The 17,036-nt window shown below is 37.9% G+C and overlaps 1 long non-coding RNA gene across 1 annotated transcript; it reads left to right on the top strand.

Moving 5' to 3' along the window:
• The first annotated feature begins 448 nt into the window (after nt 1–448).
• LOC122673557 lies at nt 449–16,681 on the top strand. The gene is made up of 3 exons (XR_006334717.1): nt 449–580; nt 11,225–11,229; nt 16,669–16,681. It is a non-coding gene; the product is annotated as an uncharacterized LOC122673557 (long non-coding RNA).
• The last annotated feature ends 355 nt before the right edge of the window (nt 16,682–17,036 follow it).

The raw sequence follows: 17,036 nt of genomic DNA, 5'->3' as shown, positions 1-17,036 counted from the left end.
GTAGATATAATCCTTATCTGAATTAAATTCACCATTCCTGTCCATTTTAGTTCACTGATTCCTAAGATAGTGATTGAAGAATGGTACCATCTCCTGCGTGACCATGTCCAATTTACCTTGATTCGTGCACCTAACATTCCAGGTCCTAGGCGATATTGCTCTTTATAGCATCGGACTTTACTTTCATTGGCTTCCCTGGTAGCTCAGATGGTAAAGTATCTTCCTGCAATGCAGGAGACCTGGGTTCAGTCCCTGGGTTGGGAAGATCCTCTGGAGAGGGAAATGGCAACCTGCTCCAGTACACTTGCCTGGAAAATTCCATGGATGGAGGAGCCTGGTAGGCTACAGTCCATGGGATCGCAGAGTCGGACACGACTGGGCGACTTCATTTTACATTCATTACCAGACACATCCACAACTGAGGGTCATTTATAATTTGGCACAGCCTCTTCATTCTTTCTGGAGAGATTAATAATTGCCCTCTGCTCTTCCCCAATAGCATGTTGGACACCTTACGACCTGGAGGACTCATCATCTGGTGTCATATCTTTTTGCCTTTTCATACTGGTCATGTGGCTTTGTGGCAAGGATACTGGTGAGGGTTGCCATTTCCTCTTCCAGTGGCCCATGTTTTGTCAGAACTCTTCACTACTACCCAAATGTCTTGTGTGGCCCTGCGCGGTATTGCTCATACATTCACTGAGTTATGGGATCCCTTTCACGGCCATTTGAACAGGGATATATCTCATTATGTTCTTGATTTGCATTTCCCTGATGATTGGGGACACTGAGCAACTTTCACGTACCTGTTGACCATCTGCATGTTTTTTTTGGAAGTGTGTACATTCAGGTGCTGTTCCCATTTTTTAATCAGATTGATTTTCTGCTCTTTAATTGTATGAGTTTCTTATATATTTTGGGTATTAACCCCTTATTAAATATTCTATTTGTAAATATTTTCTTCCATTATGTAGTTGCTTTTTCATTTTGGTAACTCATTCTTTTGCTGTGTGGAGTTTTTTTTTAATTTTATACAGTCCCACACTTTTTTATTTTTGGTGTGGTATATTTTCTTCTCAGACTTCTACAGTTTCAGGTCCTATGATTAAGTATTTAAACTATTTTTGAGTTAACGTTCATGACTGGTTTATGGTAGGAATCCTAGTTCATTCTGCTGAAGTTTACCCAGTTTTCCCAAAATAATTTAGCAAAGAGACTCTCCTTTTCCCAATTAGTACTTTTGATTGTTTCATCAGTATGAGCTGACTTCATGTGCAAGGGACTATTTCTGGGCTGTAAATTCTGTTCCATTGCTTAGTGTGTATATTTTTATACTCGTACCACATTGTTTTGATTTCTATAGCTTGGTAGCAATCAGGATGTCTGATATAAGCCTCTGGTTTGGTTTCCCTCAAGCTTACTTTGGAGATTTGGGGTCTTTTGTGGTTCCCTAAGAATTTTAAGATGCTTTTTTTTTTTCTGTGAAAAATGTCATTGAAATTTTAATCTAATTTGCATTGATATAGTTTGAATTTAATTCAACTATTTAGGTTTAAGTAGTATGAACATTTTAACAATATTTATTCAATTCATGAACACATGGTAGCCTCCAACTTCTTGTGTATTCTTTAATATTTTTCATCAAATTCTTACAGTTTTCAATGTACAGATCTCTCACCTCCTTGTCTAAATTTATTCCTAAGTACTTTATTGGTTTCAATGCTATTGTGAAGGGGATTATTTTCTTTGTTTCTTTTCCAGATGTTTCATTGTTAGTGTATAGAAATGCAGTTGATTTAAGTGTGTTGATTTTGTACCTGTAAACTTGTTGATTTTCTATGAATAAGATCTTATCATCTCCAAACAAAAATAATCTTACTTATTCCTAAGTAAAAAGAATAAAATTGCCTTCTGATGTTACTTTATCTAATTAAGCTCCCAGAATCTTAACTGCATGACTATAGCACTCAAGCCTGCTCAATGATCAGCAGTAAAAATGATTCCCAAACAATTAAACAATGCTTACTTAGAAATTTCACTGATAGCTGTTGAGCTTTTGTGGGATTCATTTTCAATTCTCTGACATGCATATGTCTTAGCTTGGTAAGCATTGTACCTACTACTTCATACTTTCTATATCTAATATTGTCATTAATTCAGTGGGTCAATATGATACCTTTTGAAATTGAGAAATATTTATGGCCCTTATGGGCTAAATTATAATAGAGAGTTGGAAAGTTCACATATGTCTAAGGCAACAAGTTTAACATATAAGCTATCTCTGCCAGATGAAAAGAAAACCAGTTAGGCTATTTTCAGTCTAGTTTAATGTAGAAGGAAAGCATAACTTCCTTGTGCAGTATCTGCATTTCAATTGCATTAAACTGAATTCATTAACTACAATAAAGAGACCATATATGAAATAATAGCGAGTTATTGTTACTATATTTATTCCTCCACCTGTCATATATTTACATTGGTCAAATTAGAGGATTAAGAGTAGATGTCACACCACAGAAGCTGGGACGAGAGAAAAGCCTGCCAAAGGTAAAGCTTCCTAATTGACTCTGCTCCTTCCCTTCTTTCTGCAAAGTCTTGCTGGGAGTCCCTTGACCTCTGAGGTGCACTATATGGGACAGAGGGAAGTCCATTCTGATTCTGTTTTGGGGTTAAAGCCCAGAATAGCTTCTGGAGCTCCTTGGAGCTCCAGGGAACATGAGATTCAAATATCTGTTTAAATCCTGATTTCACCAAGGATTGTGTAATCTTGAGCAAGTTATTTAGTGGCTTCCAGGCGTTGAATGTCCACTGTGTTCCAGGAACTTCGTGTTTATCATTTCGTTTAATTTCTCACAGTAACTCTGAAAGGTAGATCATTCTACCCCCTTTCTGCACAAAACCTAGGAGGCATTGTGCAGGCAGAAATGTTCTTGTATTTGAGACTTAGACTGTCTCCATTTGAATCCTTTCATGGGACCTTGGATAGGTTTAATCTTTTGTGTTTTAAATCTTTTTATGTGTAAAGTTGGATAATTCACCTACTTTCAAGGCTTGTTGTGAGGTCAAATGGAGGAGTACATGACATGTTTGGGTGCGTGTGTGTGTGTGTGTGTGATGTCATTAAGTAACCTCTGAAAACTACAACAAAAGTGGATGTATTAGGAATCAAGAATCCATATTACTTGAAATTTTGCTTGTGGCATTAATCCAATCATGTCATTTTTTTTTTTTTTTTCTATTCTTGCAAACCTCACTCAAGATTCAGAGTCAGTTCAAAGTGTTTTTGTTGTTGTTGTTAAATTCTGTCTTACAATTAACCACCAGCAAAACTGAGGAGGTAGGAGCAAGCTTCTGTCCCATAGGCCATCACAGTTTGGGCACACACTCGCATATGCCATTCCAAAAGGAAAAGTGATATATTTTAAAAAGAAGAACGGAGGCTTTGAGCCATAAAGTAGACAATGCCCACTAAAAGTATTATTTTTCACGGTGTTCTCTTTGCTCAAACATTTGTGACATATTGATTACACGTCTATTTTTTGTAATTTAGAGCCCATGCTACACCATTGAGCATATCTGTATTCTGAAGACTAATAAGGAGAAAAGGGGATATACAGTTAAGGCTTATCCTCTGTTCCATTTTTACTGGAAAGGAAAAAGAAATGGATTCCAATCATTTAGAAAATAAAAAAAAAAAAATTTGAAAAACTATTTCACACCAAATTTTCACTTGCAGCTACTGAATATTAACCTGTATGCAAGTAAAAGTAGCAATAATGGGCTGCTACTTTAGAAGCTAGGGAGATGATATTTGTTAACTCAGAAGCAATCAAAAGAATAACTTTTTCTTTTCTAGGCCCCCACCCACCCATCTGGACCCATGGGTAGCAAAAATGTTGGCTATCCTTCATCTGATATTGGTCCTATGTCCTTCTATCCATTTTACACATCTGCATTTTTAAGCCAAATTTTTAAAAGTATATTAAAGAATCTGCCTGCAGTGTAGGAGCCCCAGGTTTAATCTATGGGTCAGGAACATCCTCTAAAGAGAATGGCTACCCACTCAGGTATTCTTTCCTGGGGAAATCCATGGACAGAGGAACGTGACAGGCTACAGTTTGTGGGGTCACAAAGAGTTGGGTGGGCACGACTGATCAAATCTCTGTGTGTCTGAAGAAGAAAATTTTGTGTCAGCACTAAATTTCTACCTTTCATTGTGAATTTAAATACTGGAAATTATTTCATTTGATTATACCAAAAAGATCCTCAAGTTCTAGAAATATGCACCAACTATAATTGCTACATAAATTAAGCATATTGAAAACCCATAAACCACATATTTTTATACTAATGACATTTCCCTTAACTCAACAATGAGTCTGATTTTAGGAAAAAGCTTCTCCTTATTTCTTTGTAAAGATATATGTTACAGTTTTAAATAAAAATAAACCTGTTACTAAATAAACAATTTTTTGTTGTTGTTTCATTACTAAGTTGTGCCCACATCTTTGCCACCCCATGGGCTGTAGCCTGCCAGGCTTCTCTATCCTTGGGATTTCCCAGGCATGAATACTGGAGTGGGTTGCCGTTTCCTTCCCCCAGGGAAACTTCCTGACCCAGGGATTGAATCTACATCTCCTGCTTATCTGGTGAATACTTTATCACTTTTACCACTTCTTTGCTACCTGGATTCTTTACCAGGGAATTTGTGGAAAAATTATGAAACTGAGATAAACCAATTTTTTTTTTTTTTTTTAATTACAATCATGAGAAATGTTCCTAATGTTTAACAGCCTGTAGGGTATGGATCCTGTCAGTCACAATGGACACTGTCTGGAATTAATACTGTAAAAATGTGATCTGGCTATGGCTAGCTATTGATAGCTTATGGAGAAAGATGTCAGATTCATGATCTCCTAAGAAGAAGAATTAACTTTGGGACCAGGGACCAGTCTTGATCACTCAAAAGCTTTTGTGTAGCAAAGTTTTATTAAAGTATACAAAGGGACAGAGAAAACTTTTGACACAGCCATCAGAACGGGGGCGGAGCATGCCCCGTCACTAGTCTTAGCAAGGGAGCGACACACTTTGTTTAATTGGTTATTCAGTTCAGTCTCTCAGTCGTGTCTGACTCTTTGTGAGCCCATGAACCAAGCACGCCAGGCCTCCCCGTCCATCACTAACTCCCGGAGTTCACCCAAACCCATGTCCATTGAGTCGGTGATGCCATCCAGCCATCTCATCCTCTGTCGTCCCCTTCTCCTCCTGCCCCCAATTCCTCCCAGCATCAGGGTCTTTTCCAGTTAGTCAACTCTTCGCATCAGGTGGCCAAAGTATTGAAGTTTCAGTATCAACATCAGTCCTTCCAATGAACTCCAAGGACTTATCTCCTTCAGGATGGACTGGTTGGATCTCCTTTCAGTTCAAGGGACTCTCAAGAGTCTTTTCCAACACCACAGTTCAAAAGCATCATTCTTCACAGTATAACTCTCACATCCATACATGACCATTGGGAAAAACACAGCCTTGACCAGATGGACCTTTGTTGGCAAAGTAATGTCTCTGCTTTTTAATATGCTGTCTAGTTTGGTCATAACCTTCCTTCCAAGGAGCAAGCGTGTTTTAATTTCATGGATGCAATCACAATCTGCAGTGATTTGGGAGCCCTCCAAAATAAAGTCAGCCACTGTTTCTGCTGTTTCCCCATCTATTTGCCAGGAAGTGATAGGACCGGATGCCATGATATTAGTTTTCTGAATGTTTAGCTATAAGCCAACTTTTTGAGTCTCCTCTTTCACTTTCATGAAGAGGCTCTTTAATTCTTCACTCTCTGCCATAAGGGTGGTGTCATCTGCATATCTGAAGTTATTGATATTTCTCCCAGCAATCTTAATTCCAGCCTGTGCTTCCTCCAGCCCAGCGTTTCTCATGATGTCCTCTGCATATAAGTTAAATAAGCAGGGTGGCGATATACAGCCTTGACGTACTCTTTTTCCTATTTGGAACCAGTCTGTTGTTCCATGTCCAGTTCTAACTGTTGCTTCATGACCTGCATACAGGTTTCTCAAGAGGCAAGTCAGGTGATCTGGTATGCCCATCTCTTTCAGAATTTTCCATAGTTTATTGTGATCCACACAGTTAAAGGCTTTAGCATAGTCAGTAAAGCAGAAATAGATGTTTTTCTGGAACTCTCTTGCTTTATCAATGATCCATCGGATGTTGGCAATTTGATCTCTAATTCCTCTGCCTTTTCTAAATCCAGCTTGAACAATTGGAAGTTCACGGTTTGAATATTGCTGAAGCCTGGCTTGGAGAATTTTGAGCATTACTTTACTAGCGTGGGAGATGAGTGCAATTGGGTGGTAGTTTGAGCATTCTTTGGTATTGCCTTTCTTTGGGATTGGAATGAAAACTGACCTTTTCCAGTCCTGTGGTCACTGCTGAGTTTTCCAAATTTGCTGGCACATTGAGTGCAGCACTTTCACAGCATCATCTTTCAGGATTTGAAATAGCTCAACCGGAATTCCATCACCTCCACTAGCTTTGTTCATAGTGATGCTTCCTAAAGCCCATTTGACTTCACATTCCAGGATGTCTGTCTCTAGGTGGCTGATCACACAATAGTGATTATCTGGGTCATAAAGATCTTTTTTGTACAGTTCTTCTGTGTATTCTTGCCACCTCTTCTTAATATCTTCTGCTTCTGTTAGGTCCCTACAATTTCTGTCCTTTATTGAGCCCATCTTGGCATGAAATGTTCCCTTGGTATCTCTAATTTTCTGGAAGAGATCTCTAGATTTTCCCATTCTATGGTTTTCCTCTGTTTCTTTGCTTGAACACTGAGGAAGCCTTTCTTATCTCTCCTTGCTATTCTTTAGAACTCTGCAATCAAATGAGTATATCTTTCCTTTCTTCCTTTGCTTTTTGCTTCCCTTCATTTCACAGCTATTTGCAAGGCCTCCTCAGACAGCCATTTTACTTTTTTGCATTTCTTTTTCTTGGGGATGGTCTTGATTCCTGTTTCCTGTACAGTGTCACAAAGCTTTATCCATAGTTCATCAGGCACTCTATCAGATCTAGTCCCTTAAATCTATTTCTCACTTCCACTGTATAGTCATAAGCGATTTGATTTAGGTCATACCTGAATGGTCTAGTGGTTTTCTCCACTTTCTTCAATTGCAGTTTGAATTTGGCAATAAGGAGTTCATGATCTGAGCTACAGTCAGCTCCTGGTGTTGTTTTTGCTGACTGTATAGAGCTTCTCCATCTTTAGCTGCAAAAAATATAATCAATCTGATTTTAGTTTCAACCATCTGGTAATGTCCATGTGTAGAGTCTTCTCTTGTATTGTTGTAAGAGGGTATTTGTTATGACCAGTGCATTCTCTTGGCCAAACTCTATTAACCTTTGCCCTGCTTTATTCCGTACTCCAAGGCCAAGTTTGCCTGTTACTCCAGGTGGTTTTTACTTCCTACTTTTGCATTCCAGTCCCCTATAATGAAAAGGACATCTTTTTTGGATGTTAGTTCTAGAAGATCTTATAGGTCTCCATAGAATTGTTCAAATTCAGCTTCTTCAGCGTTACTGGTCGGGGCATAAACTTGTATTACCGTGATATTGAATGGTTTGCCTTGTTAACGAACAGAGATTGTTCTGTCGTTTTTGAGATTGCATCCAAGTATTGCATTTCAGACTCTTTTGTTGACTATGATCACTACTCCATTTCTTCTAAGGGATTCCTGCCCACAGTAGTAGATATAATGGTCATCTGTGTTAAATTCACGAGTTCCAGTCCATCTTAGTTCGCTGATTCCTAGAATGTCAATGTTCCCCCTTGTCATCTCCTGTTTTACCAATTCCAATTTGCCTTGACACATGGACCTAACATTCCAGGTTCCTATGCAATATTGTTCTTTGCAGCATCAAACCTTGCTTCTATCACCAGTCCCATTCACAACTGGGTGTTGTTTTTGCTTTGGCTCCATCCCTTTATTCTTTGTGGAGTTATTTCTCCACTGATCTCCAGTAGCATATTGGGCACCTACCCACCTGGGGAGTTTATCTTTCAGTGTCCTATCTTTTTGCCTTTTCATACCGTTCATGGTTATTACAGTAACCGTTATATAATTATATTACAGTATAATTGGTTATTACAGTTAATGAAAAGAATGTCTCAAGGTTATAAAGGTCTTACTAGAACTGTTCCCACAATTTACATTTTAAAATGCAGGATTAGAGCTAACAATAGAAAGATCTTTCCAAACCCACTCCCACAATATACATTTTAAGATAACAGGATTAGTCAGAAGGTTCTCAAGAAGGAGAACATGTCCTCAAGCAGGAGACATTGTTGTCATATAATGCTTAGTACAGAGTTTAATCTGAGTTGCTTTGTTGTGTATTCATCAACTCTGGGTTAAAAAAAAAATGTTTTGTGTGACTAAGACTAAGGAATATAGGGGAAAAAAAAAAAAATTGTCCGTTTTTCCTTGAGAACTCCAGACCTGTGCCGCCTCCTTGAGAGACCCAGACTCCTCTCTCCTCAGCATCCGGGGACCCCCAATTGTTATCAACCAACCTAGAAATTGACTCTCTCATTCCCCATTTTTCTTTTAGGAGAATTATGTTGCCAAGGGAAAGGAGCATAGTTTTCATTCCATAACTACTCCCTGCTCTTGAGGGGTGTAGTCCCTAAATTGTTGAGGCATCATACTCTCCTAACCCTCACACTGAGGGTCTCTGTCAGGGGCCCCAGGTAATAGTTGGAGGAGGCTGTGGTGAAGGAGGAAACAGGACAGGCTCCATCTTGAAAGCAGGACTCCATCTTGGGCTGGACTGTGGACTTTGAGCTCTATGACCAGTATTTATGGAAACTACATACGGACTGGAAAACCAGGCCCCTGGAAGGAAGAGCCCCAGGGCTCTCTGTCACCTAAGACAATACCTTAATTATCTGTGTAACCGAATAAAATCATGCATTCTATTATGCTTATTGTGGTATGACCACAGGCCTATTGATAATTGTCCACTGTTAACTACCTAGAATTAAGACATATGAATCACGGGTTAACTTTGATTGTATCTTTCTTTTTCCTTTGTTCAGATTAGTTTCAGGGAACCTTATACACTTAGGGTATATAAGGTTTTCACAAAAACTGGTCGGGATCCTTGGCCAAGAGGAGACTCTGCCTTGGGCCCGCCGGTGAAATAAACTGCACTCCACTATCCGCACTGTCCTTCTGAGTGAGTTTGTTTCCTGGAACGCGTGGCTTCAACAGCGGCACTCTCTGTTCCCCTTCTGATGTCTATGTCAGAAGCTTTCTCTGTCCCTTTTTATACTTAAATAAAACTCTGCTGCACAAAAGCTCTTGAGTGATCAAGCCTAGTCCCTGGTCCTGAAGCTAAATCTTCTTCAGAGATCATGAATCTGACATCATGACATTAAGTAAGTAAGATGTCACCATGCCCAAAATATTATACTCCAGGCATTAATTACTTTTAAACTTTGAATGCAAATCTCATGAGATGTGGAGATCTTATTTTGAGTCTAATGCTGCTGCTGCTGCTGCTAAGTCACTTCATTCGTGTCCGACTCTGTGCGACCCCATAGACAGCCCACCTGGCTCCTCTGTCCCTGAGATTCACCAGGCAAGGCAAGAATACTGGAGTGGGTTGCCATTTCCTTCTCCAATGCACGAAAGTGAAGTCTCCCAGTCATGTCTGACTCTTAGGGACCCCATGGACTGTAGCCTACCAGGGTCCTCCATCCATGGGATTCTCCAGGCAAGAATACTGGAATGGGTTGCCATTGCCTTCTCCGTCTTCTAGGCTAATAGTTTTTAAATATTAATATGTATAAAAATCTTCTGAATATCTGTTAAAGTTACAGATTCCCAAAGCCAGTCTTCACAAAGTCTGAAGTTGAATCAGACAAATCCTAGATTACAGAACTATCAAACCCTTTAGGGAAGTTTGATATGATTTGGACAAAAACTCCTCTATACCATGCTGATCTTAAACCCCATCTTCCACATGCTTATAATATTGATTTCTATCAACTCAAGCGATATAAGAATATTGTTTGATCCCTTACTAAGTGTCCTAATCCCAGATCAGGTCAGAACTCTATTCTGCTGCCACTTGAATAAAAGGAAAAAGATGATTTATTGGCAGAAACCAAGCAGTTTTAAAGGAGTGGGGTGAGGTAAGAGAGACAGAAAACAAACTTTCCTTTTAAGAATGGATGAATGTAACTGGTCTTGATTTCTCAGGATCTTTTTAATGCAGCCTATCCCCTTTTTGTCAGATCAATTTTACATTAGAAACTTCTCATATAATTAGATATTTTAAATGACTGTACAGGAGCATTTAAGTGGCTTTTTCTGTCTATGTTTTTTGAACTTTTCTCCTTTTCAAAGACAAACATGCTTCTTAGTCTTTTATTTATCAATTCTTAAGCACCTTAAGGAAATAATAAAACAATGATAACCATATATTAGCAAGATTACCATGACCTATCCCAGTCTAATTTTTTAAATAAAATCATGTGAACTAAAAGATCTTGCAAAGGAACATTTCCTTGACCATTTATTGAATAGTCAGTGATCATGTTTTCTGAAAAGTAGTCTTCAATTTTTTTTTTTTTTTTTTCTTCTTTGGGGTGGAGGTTAATTTCAGTTAACGTCAGGCATATGAGTCCTTTGAAAGTATACCTAGCTTTGCCCAATTTTCATGTAAGCACAGAGTTCATGATTTTTATTGCCTACATTTATTCTAATAAACATGTATGACTAAAGTTCTAACATAAGATAGATAAAGTCTTTCAATATATTTCAAATGAAGTCTATTACATTAATATTTAAAGAAGTGTTTAAAACTGAAATGGGAAATAATAGTTTTCTTAATAATAATGGGCTCTTCCTGATTACAGTGACTTCTTATACATTATAATTTGTTTTGCTATGAGGAAATTTTCAAAAAAAATATATGGATAAAAAGATAAAAAGAACTTTAAGTTAACTAGTATGTGAACTTTTAATAGAATGTGATTATCTTGCATACACAGTCCAATCTAACAAACACAATTATTTATTGGGAACTAGAAATAAGTGTTTGGTTCCAAATCTGAAACAATCACATATTTAAACCTAATTTAAAACAATCCGTAAAACAATGAGTGGTTTGTGAACTTTAATGTATCTAATTTTGAAGTTGTTAGAATCAGCTTGAGTCTTTCTGGGATCATCAGATCCGTTATTTTGACGTTCTTTTGATGTCCACACAATCACTAACAGAATAAAACATTGAGGAGATTTGGGCTTGGGAATTAATCTGAAGGATGTTGATAAATAAATAAAGAATGAAAGTTTCATGGTTTTTCATGTCTAACTTCTCAGTAAAGCCAATCCATTAATTACAAATAGTGAAATGAAAGTGAAAGCAAAAGTGTTAGTTGCTCAGTTGCATCCAACTCTTTGCGACCCCATGAACTGTAGCCCCGCCAGGCTCCTCGGTCCTTGGGATTCTCCAGGCAAGAATACTAGAGTGTATTGCCATCCCCTTCTCCAGAGGATCTTCCTGATCCAGGGATTAAACCCAGGTCTCCCGAATTGCAGGTAGATTCTTTACTGCCTGAGCCACCAGAGAAGTCCCTATGAAGGCTAAGAAATCCTATAATCTTCAATATTCAAGTTGAAGGCTCAAGAAAACAGTGGTGAAGTTCTAGCCTAAGTCCACTGGCCTGAGTACAAAGGGAACCAATGCGTAAGTCCCAGTCAGAGTTTGAAAGGTCAAGAACAAAGGAAGCTATTGGTGTAACTCTTGGTTCTTCTGCCAAAAAAAAAAAAAAAAAAAAGGCAGAGGTCCTAGCTCAAAGACATTCAGACAAAGAGCAAATTCTTACTTCCTCATCCTTTTTGTTCTATTCATACCCTGAGTAGACAAGTGATGCTCACGTGCTTTAGGGAGGGCATTTGCTTTACTCAGTCTACCAATTCAAATGCTAATCCTTTCTGTAACATCCTTATAGACATACCTAGAAAGAATGTTTTGCCAAATATCTGGGCACAACATGTCCCAGTGAAGTTGACGTAAAATTAACCATCACAACCCACCCCTTTGTCAACCTGATACTCAAATGTATGTTCTAAAGTCATATTAAATCTGCAAACAAAGACAGTAACAAGGTCATAATTCCACCTGACATGATACACATACTGTGTGTATTCTTAGCAATTTAGTGACTGTTGTTTCTTCTGTAAGATCTAGCCAACAGAGAAGAGCTATCACGGAGTTCTTCAAGGATGCCTGGACAACACTCGAAAATTAATTTCTCACAATATTGGCAAAAAGTACATATTCTGTGCCCTGCCTATACTGGTGAGTAGGTCTAAATGACAAACCCCACCCTAAAATTACAATCTCCCTAAATCTTTGAATTCCTGTGTGTGTGCATACTCAGTTGTGTAGGACACTCTGCCACCCCATAGACTGAGCCCACCAGCCTCCTCTGTCCATGGGATTCTCCAGGCAAGAATACTGGAGTGGGTTGTCATTTCCTTCTCCAGGGGATCTTCCTGACTCAGGACTTCCAGCTGGTGCTAGCAGTAAAGAAATCACCTGCCAATGCAGGAGACATAAGAGATGTGGGTTCAATCCTTGGGTCAGGAAGACCCTCTGGAGGAGGTCATGGTAACCCACTCTGGTATTCTTGCCTGGAGAATCCCATGGATGGAAGAGCCTGGTGGGCTACAGTCCATAGGGCCACAGTCAGACACCACTGAAGTGACTTAGCACTCATACATAGGTCTAAAACAAAGAGGGGTAACAGGAGTGGGTCCTGAGGAGAATCAGCATTTTTTGTAACTGCTTCAGGCAAAAACACACTACGGTTTCTTCCAGCAATGCAGAGTTAACCTCCTCAGATGGGAATGGAAAGGCTAATACTTCTAGGGCTTTGGAAGGCCACTTCCACTGCAAAGAATGCTCATCAGTGTTTAGGGCCTCAGTATCCCCAGCTTCATCAGGGTCATGTCTCCATCCTAAATTACAGGATCTCATTCTTACCCCATCAATGCCCTCAAATTAGTAGTAAAGACCCTGGGAGGCTGGGAGTTCAACTTATATTTTAATTATGAGAGTCTGTTCTGGATTTGATTCTCAGCAATCTCATCCCTGCAGCTATAGGAAATAAGTATCTTCTTCAGGGCATATTAATAAAGGTCATATATTTGGTGCTTGATTGGGAATTCAAATCTCTGTGCTCATCCTTTTCCTTTATGACTTTGTCCAGCAACATTAGGAACAATCATCTAACCCCATTATATTTTTCTGAAAATTTTCAAAAGTATCATAAACACAGTCACCCAGCTTCTTGCTTTTTATAAGTCATCAATTAGAAGTATCCAATGAAGATATTTTATGTATTTCTCTTGCTGGTTCACCTCATGGGCTATCAGTGCTCCATAATTACAGACAATAAACTCCTTAGCATCTTTAAACCTAATTAGATCCTCAATTCCAAAACCCCCAGAACCAATTCCATAAATGTATCTTTAGTTATTATTTTTCTGCTCTTTTCAAAAATTAATTTTATTGGAGTTTAGTTGATTTACAATGTTGTGTTAGTTTCTGCTCTGTGGTGCTAAGTCACTTTGGTTGTATCCAACTCTTGCTGACCCCATGGACTGTAGCCCACCAGGCTCCTTTGTCCATGGAATTCTCCAGGCAAGAATACTGGAGTGGGTTGCCATTTTCTCCTCTGGGGAATCTTCCTGACCCAAGGATCAAACCCACAGTGCCTGTAGATCCTGCATTGCAGGCAGATTTTTTACCACTGAGCCACTGTGGAAACTATAGTAAAGTGAATCAGTTATACATATACATAGATCCACTCTTTTTTAGATTCCTTTTCCATATAGGTGAGTACACAGTACTAAGTAGAGTTTCCTGTGCTATGCAGTAGGTTCTTATTAGTTATCTGCTTTATGTATAGTAGTCAGTATATGTCAATCCCAATTTTCCAGTTTATCATTACTCCTCTTTTCTATCTTAAAAAATGATGCAAGTGAACCTATTTAAAAAACTGAAATGGAATCACAGATGTAGAAAACAAGCTAAGACATATCTTTAAAATTATGTAATTATGTTCTTCTAGAACGATTCATATTATACTTTCAGTTCCCAAAGCAATATTAGCCATTTTTTCAGAGAAAAACCAATAGTATATACCTATATCTATACCTATATCTACATATCTATCTAATCTGTATATTTCCTCTATTTATCCATCTACCTATATATCTATCTACCTATGTACCCACCTACCTTTGTAGAGAGAGAGAGAGAGATCGAGATCTTTTTCATAAGGAATTGGCTCATATGAGTATGGAGGTTACAAACTCCATATGAATATGGAGGGCCAAGAAAAAAAGATGGTATAGTGCCTGTCCAGTCCTAAAGGCCTGAGAACCAGCAGAACTGGTGATGCAAGTCCCAGACAGAGTCCAAAGGCTTAAGAACCAGGGGAACCAAATGTTTAAGTCTCAGCCTAAGTATGGGAGAAGGTCCCAGTTCAAGTAGCCAGAAAGAGAGGAAATTATTTCTTCCTTTCTGTTCCAGTCAGGCTCTCAAAAGATTGTATGTTGCCCACCCACGTTGAGAAGAGTGATCTGCTTTATTCAGTCTACTGGTTAAATGCTAATCTCATCTGGAAGCACTCTCACAGACACACCCAGAAATAATACTTGCCACGTATCTGGACACCTCTTGTCCTTTTCAAAAGTGAAAGTGAAAGTTGCTCAGTAGTGTCCAGTGTCCAACTCTTTGCGACCCCATGGCCTATACATTCCATGGAATTCTCTAGGCCAGAATACTGGAGTGGACAGCCTTTCCCTTATCCAGGGTATCTTCCCAACAAACCAGGGATCAAACCCAGGTCTCTGCATTGCAACTGGATTCTTTACCAACTGAGCCACATAAAATTAACCATCATAGAATCCTCTGAAAAAATTCTTGATGATGCAGCCAAACTTAATCATGTACTTGAGATGATTAAGAAATAGGAGGTACTGGATTTCCTTTAGGAAAATATAGCTAAATGCTTAATTAAATTAAAGCTAAATTTTAAAAATTAAATTAAAACTTGAATAAATGCTTAATTAATTTAACAGTAAAAATGCCAAAGATTTTACTGCAGTGTTTCTTCATAATATCAATGGAAATTCTCTAAAGATATATTATTTAGCTTGCAAATATTTATGATTTTTCATTCACTGCTTTCTTCCTCATCATCTTAACTTTAAGCCACCTAACAACTCATCATCATCATCTTTAGTGTGAGAAGACACATAAAAAGAAAAAAATCTCCTGTTAGCTAATATTGCTGTATTTTTTAAGATGAGGTGATTTTAAAAGTCTTCTATAACAGGTAGCTTACTGATGCCTTCCTTCTGCTTAGAGTTATCTCAATTAATTACTAAATCATATTACTTATATATTTTTAAAGGCAGAAAAATGTCATTGGCGCAGGAAAAATTGAACTGCCACAGAGACGGATGCAACTTTATTTAAATTATATTGTGTGCTCAGTCACTTCAGTCATGGCTGACTCTTTGTAACCCTATGTATTGTAGCCCCCAGGCTCTTCTGTCCATGGGATGTCCAGGCGAGAATACTCGACTGGTTTGCCATACCCACCTCCAAGTTATCTTCCCACCTCAGGGACTGAACCTGCATCTCCTGCATCTCCTACATTGCAGATGATTCTTTACCTCTGAACCACCGGGTAAGCCTGTGGCTCAGTGGTAAAGAATAGGAAATTATATTAATAAAATATAAAATCTAGAGACACAGACATCCAACAAGTCAAGTCATTAATAAGGCTGCTTCTACTGTGTTATACTTTATGTTGGTAGACTATCAACCACAGCTTCCATAAAGTTCATCTACATAATAGGGTAATAGTACCAGACAAAACTGTGATTTGAAAAGATACATGAACACTTATGTTCATACCAGCAGTATTTGCAATACCCAAGACATGGAAACAACCTAAATGTCCAACAACAGATGAATGGATAAAGAAGCTACGGTGTATGTTTACAGAAATGTTACTCAGTCATAAAAAAAGAATGACATAATGACAGCAACAAGGAAAAACCTGGAGATTATCATATTAAGCAAAGTACATCAGAAAGAGAAAGACAAATACCAGATATGTGAAATTGAAATGAAGGCACAGATGAACAAATGAACATATCTATAAAACAGAAACAGACTCACAGACATAGAGAACAGATTTGCAGTTGCCAGGGAAGAGGAGCATGGGGGAGGGAAGGTTTAGGAGCTTCGGATTAGTGGATGCAAACTGTTATATATAGGATAGATATACAGCAAGGTCCTACTGTATAATACAGGTAACAATATTCAATATCCTGTGATAGGCATAATGGAAAGAATATAAAAAATTATGTATATGTATATACAACTGAATCATTTTTTTGTATAGTGGAAATTAACACATATTGTAAATCAACTAAACTTTAATAAAGTATTTTAAAAAAACAATAGGTCTATAATAATATAGTGAATTTTGCTAATCATTTTCATATGGTATGACAGTCATTTATAATATACCAATATTAATCAGAATAATGTATTCATTCACAGAACAAGGAATATTTATCAAATTAAATGTCCTTAATTTTATGTATTTAAATTTCTCTTTAAGAGCATTGGCTTAAATCTTCATATGTATGACTCTCCTAATTTTCTTGACTGTGATTTAAAAACTGTTGAATATATACAGTTCTACATTTAAACTGGAGAGGTCTAATTATGTGTGGTTTTAAATATTTTATGATTATCACATACATCTTTAATGTCCAGACATAAGGGGTGACTAAAACACAGAATACTTAATTAAGCCCGATATTTTTGTCTAGAATTTTCTTCATTTAATTTCCTATTCATTTTCTACAATATTTTCAGGTATGATTTAGTTGAATATTTGTTTCAGTAACTTTTATTTAGAAAAC

Source organism: Cervus elaphus, chromosome 17, assembly GCF_910594005.1.
Source record: "Cervus elaphus chromosome 17, mCerEla1.1, whole genome shotgun sequence".
Classification (NCBI taxonomy): domain Eukaryota; kingdom Metazoa; phylum Chordata; class Mammalia; order Artiodactyla; family Cervidae; genus Cervus; species Cervus elaphus.
The sequence above is the reverse complement of the archived record's forward strand: the minus strand, read 5'-3'. Positions and strand labels throughout refer to the sequence as shown.